This window comes from Nicotiana tabacum, chromosome 6 (assembly GCF_000715075.1).
Source record: "Nicotiana tabacum cultivar K326 chromosome 6, ASM71507v2, whole genome shotgun sequence".
In the NCBI taxonomy this organism is placed as follows: domain Eukaryota; kingdom Viridiplantae; phylum Streptophyta; class Magnoliopsida; order Solanales; family Solanaceae; genus Nicotiana; species Nicotiana tabacum.
Genome location: NC_134085.1, coordinates 52,706,180 through 52,716,770, shown reverse-complemented (window position 1 = coordinate 52,716,770; position 10,591 = coordinate 52,706,180).

Below are 10,591 nucleotides of genomic sequence, written 5' to 3'. Positions count from 1 at the left end.
CGGTCTTAGTGGAAATCTTAGAAGTCGATACCTGGTGTCACCTAGAATAGTGTCTCCTCACAAGTTTCTAGATATGTTGAGTATTAGTCGAGAGGTTCAGGATGGAATTTATCCAAAAGATTTTGCACTTTCCACTTCTTGTACCAGCGCTATGGCAATCCCCATGGTTTTGAAGCACCAGATACTAGCCTAACCCATTCAGGAAACAAAGATAAATGGGAGGCACGGCGGGGTTTGGCCTTTATAGTAGCATTTTTGGGTGTCATAATCTGCCCAAGAAAAGATGGCAATATAGAATTGGGTCTCGTGGGAATGGTTGATGTCATGATTAAGAAAGCTAATGCCACCCTTGTTCCAATGATCTTAGCTTAGATTTACCGAACCTTAACCATATGCCGAGAAGGGGGAAGATTCTTCCAGGGTTGTAACCTGCTACTACAACTTTGGATACAAGACCATCTTTGTCACCATATCGGGTATATGAACTAGACTGGTCTGAATTGCATTGAAGAGTACGGAAATCGAGTGGTGGGTGTTGAATTTCTAGAAGGTACAGAGGCTTGGTTTGTAGACTTGAGTTCTTTAACTTTGGACAAAATTGAGTGGACTTTCGGATGGCTCCCTGTCACCGAATTCATATACATGTCAGTCGAGGTATGCTATCTTCTCCTAATGGGTCTCCGGAGCGTTTAGCCATACGCTCCTCACGGGGTGTTATGCCAATTAGGAAGATTTCAAACTATTCCCCAAGATGCAAATCTTAGCCGACAAGTCATAAAATTGGGCCCAAAAGCTATATTCCCAGAAGGAAAAGTTCATCAAATTTGGAATGAGTGCAGATTTCTAGAACCTAAGACTCTGGTGCGGGATCTATCTAAAGGTGAGGTAGACCCTAATTACATGGCTTGGTTTGGTAAGAGGTTTCAAACCCCATGGGAGCCCAAAAGGCCAGCTAAAAGACCTCACGTCCAGCAATTCACTGACGATTCGCAAGAGCAATGGGGCTGGCTGGCAAAAGAAACAAGCTATAGGGCCAAGATAAGTAAATTGGACGGACAAATCAGGGACCTCAAATTTGACAATAGTGTCCAAGCTGCTGCCGATGAAGGGGAAAAGAAGAAGGTGGTTCAAGAAAACAAAGCCCTTAGAGATTAGATCCAGAAAATGAGAATAGCTGCTAAGAACCAGGAAAGAAGTCGGGCAGATGAAAGGCGTATAATTGGTCTTAGAAAGAAAGTAATCGAGTGTCAAGATGACTTGGAAAAGTCTGAGGCTAGTCTAGCAAGAGCCCGAGCACAGCTGACAAAGAATGCAGAAGGACGGGCAAAATTTGTGTGGCAATTGAAAAGAAAATATAAGGGAACAGTCACAGATTTGAAGAGATAGTTAACTACCCTTGAAAACGAGGTGGCCAAGCAGGTTAGGAGCTTCAAATCTGAAAGGGAACATTGTTATGACTTAATGTCCCAAATGGAGGAAGATATGCAACAGTTGCAGAGTCAAAACCATCATGACACTCAAGTGCTAGAAGTTAGGACTCAACAAATCGAGCGTTTGCTCCAAGAAAAGGGTTATTAATATTGGAGAGGGTTAGAGCAAATGTTGATTACATTGTCATGAAATGCCACGAATGTGAAGACATGACTCGAACCACTTTCTTTGCTGCAGTAATGACATTTGTTCGCCAAATAATGAGTGATCTGGAGTGTCTTCAAGGGGACCTTGCACATAGACCCATGGCAAGACCGAATGATGTCCCACGGGCCCCAGAAGTAGAAGCACTTATGTACTCTTGATTATCATTTATCGAGTCTGTATTTCAGTTTTTAATTTAAAATATTGTTTTGAGTCTATTTGTAGTTTTTTAAAATTCCAAGAAATGAGTATGTTCGAGTCTTTTGTAATAGAAAAATTTAGGAGTTTTATTAATGAAAATTGAAAATTCCCAAAAAGAAAATTGTTTCCTTATTTCTTGAACTACGTGATGATCTGATTCATGCGATGTCATGATACGTAGGCAATCCTCATTGGATCCGATCATGATTTTGTAAATAACTCAAATAAAAGAGGGATGTGGAAGAAAGAACCGAAAGAAAAAACAAAAAGAAAGAAAAAGAGAGCCAAAAGAAAAACGGAAAAAAAGGCAAGAAAAGAGAGGAAAGAAAAAGAGAGAAAAACAGGAATAAGAGGAGAAGCATCAAAGAGCCAAAGTGGAAAGAAAAGAAAATTGGGAAAAATAGGCAAGAGCCGAGATGAAACACGCAATCGTTGCGAAACATGTAGAAACACATTCAATTGTATAGGTGCATCACACCCCAATGTACGATTACCTATGTGTTAATTGCTTCAAACTGACTGGTTTATTGTCTAATGTTAAGTACAAGTTCTATATTAAGGTGGTTGGTTTTGTAGTAATCTGTCTTCACATCCGTACTTCACAAGGTCAAAAGGAAGTGTTGAAATGTCTTCGGAAAGTCATCTACCAACAGTTCCTATCCCGGAGGATAGCCCGATCTCGGTCATCCCAACTTCTGAGTCAGCAACTGCTGAGGAAAATAGAATTTTGCGTCTCCGTGTGATGGAAATGTGGTACGCCTGGTCCAACGGCAGAGAACCACCAAGTGAGATACCTAAATTCCCTGAGCTATTTCCCAGGGCAAGTGGGACTTCCAACGTCCCCATAAGTTATCCAAATACCACACTGGGATATCCTACCATCTCAGCCCACTTTGCTGGAACACCTTCTGAGGCTTGCCCCCAGGTGTTAATGTCAGGTGCGGCCTCAAACATATTCACCGCGCCACCTTGTTTAGCACGGCACAACCAACTCTGCCCAGGCCTAGTTTTGATCCATCATCTTTTACCTTTCAAGAGCCATCTTTCCCACTAGAACCTACCTAGTTTACTACCAATGCTTACCCTTAGCCACCCCGGTACGAGTTTACCGCGGGGCAGGAGAAAACCATAAAAACCCTGAACAAGAGGAGATTACCCGAAAGATAAGGAGCATGGAGCAGAGTCTCAAAAATATATAAGGTTTGAGCGGGCAAAAGAGCGTAGCTTACGCTGAACTATGTATATTCCCACACGTGCATCTACCCTTGGGTTTCAAAGACCCCAAAGTTTGAAAAGTATGACGGGCATGGGAATCCCATAGCCCACCTCAAGAGGTACTGCAATCAACTGAGAGGAGCAGGTGGAAAAGAAGAGCTTCTCATGGCTTTATTTTGGAGAGAGCCTGGTCGGCATTGCTTTTGAATGGTACATGGATCAGGATATATCTTGTTGGCATATTTGGGATGACCTAGCTCGGGATTTTGTCAAGTAATTTCAATATAACATCGACATTGCCCCTGACAGGAATTCATTGTCAAATCTAAAGAAAAAGTCCTCGGAAAGCTTCCGAGAGTATGCTGTCAAATGGCATGAACAAGCGGCCAGAGTCAAGCCTCCAATGGATGAAACAGAGATGGTTAGCATTTTTCTTAAAGCCCAAGAGGCTGATTATTATCAGAATATGATGTCTGCGATAGGGAAACCGTTTGCCGAGGCCATCAAAATTGGTGAAATGGTCGAGAAAGGTTTAAAATAGGGCGAATATTGAGTCAATCTGCTATAAGGGCTACCTCCCAAACAATTCAAGGCGGGTCTGGAGGTGTGGCAAACCGAAAGAAGAAGGAAGAAGTGGCAATGGCAACTTCAAGTGTAAGAAAACCCCGTCCACCCAGACCTTACTTCCCTGCAAGAACCCCACAACATTACTATCCCCATCAGGATGTGGCCTATGCTATGGTTCCTCAGCCATACGCAGTGATGAATGCCCACCCCTACGTTAGGCCACAACAACAATTCAATCAAAACCAAGCTCCATTTCCCAGAAATCAACCTCCTCGCCAAGCTCAGTATAACCCTCGACCTCTACAGAATAACTTCCCCTACAATGCACGTGCCTGGGAACCACCTAGGATGGCAAACTTCACGTCCATTGGTGAGTCATATTCCATCCTTTTCCCCAAACTTGTCCAGATAGGTCTGTTGCAGCCCGTACCCCAAAGCAGGAAGAACCCAGAATCGCCCTCCTACAGAGCCGACACTCAATGTGCTTACCATTTAAGAGCGGAAGGGCATGATACAAACGATTGTTGGACCCTGAAAAGGGCTGTTGAAAATCTTATAGAACAAAAACGGATAGTGCTAAAGGACGAAGATGTTCCTAATATGACCAACAATCCATTATCGGGCCACAACAATGGACCGGTTATTGGAATAATTTGTGAAGATAAAGAGTTTGACCCAGCTCTAAAATCCATCATTGCCATAGCTGATGTGGAAAAATATCCAAAGGCTGTCGCAAAACAAGATAAGGGGGAGAAGAAGCGTAAACCCACCCCTCAGAATACAGAAAAGAAAGAGGAAACCAAAGCGGGGCAGCACCCTCAAAAGATGTCGTTGTCTATGTTCCCCGGGGTCACAGGAAAGGACAAGTGACATTGAGCCCTCCAAGAAGGTTTGAGTTGAACAAAGGATCTAAAATGTATGTTCCTAAAGGGACCTATGTGGTACGGGAGCCAGTAATTTCACCAAGGCTAAATGAGCCCGTGGTTATTGGCCGCACACCGTAGAGGCCCATGACATATCCCACTACCGTCCCATGGAATTACAATAAGTCGGTAGTAACTTACATGGGTAAAGAGATCTCGGGAGAAGCAAATGAATTTAACCCGGCCGAGAAATACCTTAATCTGGAAGAAGTGAATAATGCCACGAAGAAGCGTTTCCCACCCAAGAAGCCAGTTAGTGCTGAAAAAGTAGAAGAGTTCTTCTGAAAAATGAAAATGGTAGACTATGAGATAATTGACCGACTCCAGAAGACTCCTACTCAGGTCTCTTTGTTGTCTTTGCTAATGAATTCAACTGAACATCATAAAGTGTTGATCAAAACTCTCAACGAAGCGTATGTTCCCATTGAAACCACTGTGGAATAGCTGGAAAGGATGGCAGAAAGATTTTTTGTAGTCAATCAAATTTCTTTCAGCAAGAGTGATTTGCCCCCGGAAGGGGCTGCCCACAACAAAGCCCTTCATCTGACAGTTAAATGCGAGGGATATTATATGAAAAGGGCCATCATGGATGGTGGTTCCGGAGTAGATATTTTCCCTCTCTCAACTCTGCAAAGAATGGAGATCGGTACCGAGAGAATCAGGCCCAACAATGTCTGTGTGCGTGCCTTTGATGGTATCAAAAGAGACACCATAGGTGAGATCGATCTGATCTTGACTATTGGTCCGGTAGATTTCGAGATGACCTTTCAGGTCTTGGACATGGATACTTCCTATAATATCCTCTTGGGAAGACCTTGGATTCACGCAGCAGGGGCTGTAACTTCCACTCTCTACCAGATGGTGAAATTTGAACATGAAGATCAGGAGATTGTAGTCCATGGAGAGGATAAGCAGTCAATTTACCGGGACCTGTCAGTCCCATGTCTCGAAGTTAGGGAAGGAAGTGAACACATAGTCTATCAAGCTTTCGAGGTTGTGGTTGCAGACCAATGTGAAGAGGGAAGCCCTTGTCCTCAACCCTTTCTCTCAAATGCGTCAATTATGGCTGCCAAGGAAATGATCAGGCATGGTTACAAACCCGGGAAGGGACTCGGGACGTCATTGCAAGGAATCACCGAACCTATCACTCTGGTTGCTAGCGAGAAGTTCTTTGGGGTAGGTTTCTAACCCACGTCAGCTGATGAAAAATGGGCAGATAAACGAAAGAACAATGGTTGGGTCTTGCCTCGGCCGGTTCCACATCTTTATAGAACATTCATCAGGCCCAAGTACAATGAGAAAGAGGAAGATGAGGCCTTCACGGCCGAGGAAATTGAAGAAATATGTGGGGCTATGAGGCAGATGTTGTACGAAACCCACATGGTTCAGCCGGGAGAAGGCTCGAGCACCGCTAAGGTGCTGTATATGGGGCCCAATGACAAGTTGCAAAATTAGAAGGCTACTCCTTTCCCAATCAGGCAGGAATTCTGGTAGTCCAGTCCTGCCACCCTTTTCTGCACCACGAGTTATTTCAGGGTGTAACTCAAATGTTTTTTTTAGCTTCTTGTCTTTAATTTCCAATGTAAACCCTGTTATATTCAAAATTCAATGAAATGAAATTAATATTTCATCGTTCATCTCTCTTTATTCTTTCTGATTTTTGTTATTTTTCTCTTATTTCTTCTTTCAATTCTAATAATGCGGCTTTAAATAACATAACATGCTTGCGAACTTCGTTCTCGTATCCAAACATGCTGTCTAATTGTGAAATAATGAACCAAGAACCGGAATATGATGAAGAAGGGGCTTTTAGGGAAATAAATCGAGAATTGGAACAATTTGAGAATAAACCTAAGCCGAACTTAAATGATACCGAGCCGGTTAATTTGGGTAGTTCTGAAGAAGTCAAAGAAACCAAGATAAGCATTCACACAGATGAAAAAACCCAGGACGCATTGATCCAACTTTTGTTTGAAGTCAAAGATGTGTTTGCTTGGTCATACGATTACATGCCAGGATAAGTATCGATTTGGTGGTTCAAAAGTTGCCAACCTACCCCGATTATCCCCATGTCCAGCAAAAGCAAAGAAAGTTCAAAACTGATATTAGTGACAAGATTAAAGAAGAGGTCACAAAACAATTGAAAGTGGGGGTGATCCCAGTGGTTCGATACACCACATGATTAGCCAATGTAGTTCCAGTGCCAAAGAAAGATGGGAAAACTCGAGTGTGTGTGGACTACAGAGATCTGAACAAAGCATGTCCCAAGGACAATTTCCCTATGCTAAACATCCACATCCTTGTTGATAACTGCGCCAAACATGAGATACAGTCCTTCGTGGATTGTTATGCAGGATATCACCAGGTGTTGATGGATGAAGAGGATGCGGAAAATATAGCTTTCACCACACCCTAGGGCACCTACTGTTATAGGGTCATGCCTTTTGGTCGGAAGAACGTCGGGGCAACCTATATGAGGGCCATGACTACCATTTTTCATGACATGATGCACCAAGAGATATATGTGTATGTGGACGATGTGATCATCAAATCTAGGACCCAGGACGACCATGTTTGGGACCTGAGAAAATTCTTTGAGCGGCTGCGTAAATATGATTTGAAGCTAAATCCGGCGAAATGTGCATTTGGGGTTCCGTCCGGCAAACTCTTGGGATTTATAGTCAGTCGGAGGGGCATCGAGTTAGACCTAACAAAGATAAAGTCTATTCGGTATTTGACTCCTCCAAGAACCAAGAAAGAGGTCATGAGCCTGGTGGGAAGGTTGAACTACATTAGCCGATTCATTGCTCAGTTGACTTCCACATGTAAACCCATATTCAAGCTTTTAAAGAAAGATGCAGTGATTAAATGGACGGAGGAGTGTCAAGAAGCCTTTGACAAAATCAAAGAATATCTATCAAACCCGCCAGTCTTGTTCCCACCTGGGGGAGGCCTTTGTTCTTGTATCTAACGGTCCTGGAAAACTCCTTTGGTTGTGTCCTCGGACAACACGATGTGACCGGGAAGACAGAGCAGGCAATCTATTATCTGAGCAAGAAGTTTACCGGTTATGAAGCCAAATACACTTTGTTGGAATTGGGTCGCTCAGAAGCTTAGGCACTACTTGTTGGCCTACACCACCTACCTCATTACTAGGTTGGACCCTCTAAAGTACATATTCCAGAAGCCAATGCCCACAGGGAGGTTAGAAAAATGGCAGATCCTGCTCACTGAATTTGACATTGTTTATGTCACCCGCACAGGCAATGAAAGCCCAGGCTTTAGCAGATCACCTAGCTGAAAACCATGTTGATGATAAATACCAACCCCTGAGTACTTACTTTCTGGATGAAGAGGTGAATTCAATTGAGATAACATCAGAAGACACCAATGCTTGGAAAATGTTCTTTGATGGAGCTGTGAACGCAAAAGGCATTGGAATTGGGGCAATCTTGATCTCACCCACTGGTCAGCATTATCCAGCCACGGCCCAGCTTCGGTTTTTCTGCACAAACAACACTGTCGGGTATGAAGCTTGCATTATGGGTATAAATATGGAAATCGACCAAGATGTCGAAGAATTATTGATTATGGAAGATTCAGATCTGATTATCCGACAAGCTCAGGGAGAATGGGAAACTCGAGATGTCAAGCTTATTCCCTATAGGCAACATGAGGAAGCTCTTAGCAAGCGGTTCAAGTCAGTAGAGTTCAGGTACATTCCTCGTTGTCACAATGAGTTAGCCGATGCGCTCGCTACTTTGGCCTCGATGCTGCCATACCCGGGCAATGCCCACATTGACCCATTGGAAATCCAAATCCAGGAAAGGCATGACTACTTCAATATGGTTGAGGCAGAACTGAATTTTCAACCATGGAATCATAATATCAAGAGATTTTTGAAAAATAAAGAATATCCCGATCAAGCCAGTGGAGACCAAAAGAGACTATTAGACGACTTGCAAGCAGTTTCTTCCTGAGCAGCGAGGTTTTGTACAAAAGGACTCCAGATCTCAACTTGTTAAGATGTGTTGACGCCGAAGAGGCCGGAAGAATCATGTATGAAGTGCACGCATGAGTGTGTGGACCTCACATGAATTGATATGTTTTGGCAAAGAAAATCCTCTGAACAGGCTATTATTAGATGACTATGGAAAAAGATTGCTTCAGTTTCATCCGGAAATGTCATCAATGTCAGGTGCACGATGATTTGATTCAAGCACCGCCTACAGAACTGCATCCCATGTCAGCACCTTGGCCATTTGCTGCCTGGGAAATGGATGTCATTGGGCCGATTGAGCCAAAAGCTTCAAATGGGCATAGATTCATATTGGTCGCTATCAACTACTTCACAAAGTAGGTTAAAGCAATTACTCTCAAATATGTCACCAAGAAAGCTATGGTAGACTTCGTGCACTCCAATCTCATTTGCCGGTTCGGTATTCCTGCAACTATCATTACAGATAATGCTGTAAACTTGAATAGTCACTTGATGGGGGAGATATGTGAGTAGTTTAAAATCACGCATCAAAATTCTACTCCTTATCGGCCCAAAGCCAGTCGTGTTGTCGAAGCAACAAATAAGAACATCAAGAAGATTTTGAGAAAGATGATCCAAAGTTCTAGGCAATGGCATAAAAAGTTGTCATTTGCCCTATTAGGATATCGCACTATTGTGCGCACATCAGTCGGAGCAACCCCATATCTATTGGTTTACGGCACTAAAGCCGTAATACCCACAGAGGTTGAAATTCCATCCCTTCGAATCATTGTTGAAGCTTAAATTAAGGACAGTGAGTGGGTCAAAACTCGTCTAGAGCAGTTAACTCTAATTAATGAAAAGCGAATGCCGCAGTCTGCCACGAGTAGTTGTATCAACAAAGAATGGCCCGTACCTACAACAAGGAAGTGTGACCTAGAAACTTTGAAGTGGGGCAACTCATTTTAAGGCATATTCTCCCTCATCATTAGGAAGCAAAAGAAAAGTTTGCTCCTAACTGGAAAGGATCATACATTATCAGAAAATTGTTGCCAAAAAGGGCGTTATACCTGGGAGACATCGAAGGGAATGACCCCGAAACAGCTGTAAATGCAGACGCAATCAAATGGTACTATGTCTAATCCTTCTACAGCAACAACATTATCCGATTGGGATGATGAAGGCTTTCATTCTCGCTACCCCAAACACTCCAATCCTTTGCTAACCCTTTGAGCCGGTTACCTTTCTTTCATTACCCTCTTTGGAACTTGAAGACATTTGTACAAAAAATCATCAAAAGAAAAGAAAAGAAAAAGAAAAACAACAAAACAACAAAAAAAAATGTTTTCCTGAACTACGTTCGACTTGATTCTGAAAGGATACGTAGGCAGCCTCTCTTTGGGGTTCAGTCACACCAAACAAAAATCCAATTTCCCCTAAAAATGAAACTGGGGCAGATGTTATAATAGTTAGGCAATAATCCCGCCTAAATGGTTCCAAAGTTATAATTTGATCCAAATTCTTTTTACCCAAACCCTGTTCAAGTCCTTCTAATCAATCGGTGAGAATGTTCAAGGACCGAAGAATACAGTTGCTTGGATTCGATATAGTCAAAATGAGAGAAATAAAATGAGAGAGTCTTATTGGTGAAAACCCATACGGGCACCGTGAGGCAACAATAAGCAAGGAAATCAAAATGAGAGAGTCTTGTTAGTGAAACCTCGTAAAGAGCACTATAAGGCGACGGTGAGAAGAGAAATGAGAGAGGTCGATTGGCGAAAACCTGCAAAGGGCGCCGTTGATCGAAAAGAAGAAATCTCTCACCACCATTGGCACTGAAAGAGTCTTGGCAAGGTTTCTCATTTTTAAAATACGGGTCGTAATGGGTTTACGAGAAGTTGGATAGTTGTGCAGATCAAGTATCCAGTCCAAGAAGCATGTCATGTCTATTGAAGTCTGCATGCACTCCAGATAAGTCCTTCTTTCCTCCCCAAAAGGGTCACTTCTCCTTAAATTCACTTTCTTGTCCTTCGTGTACTTTCCTTTGAATCCTTTTGGGTTTAACTCTGTT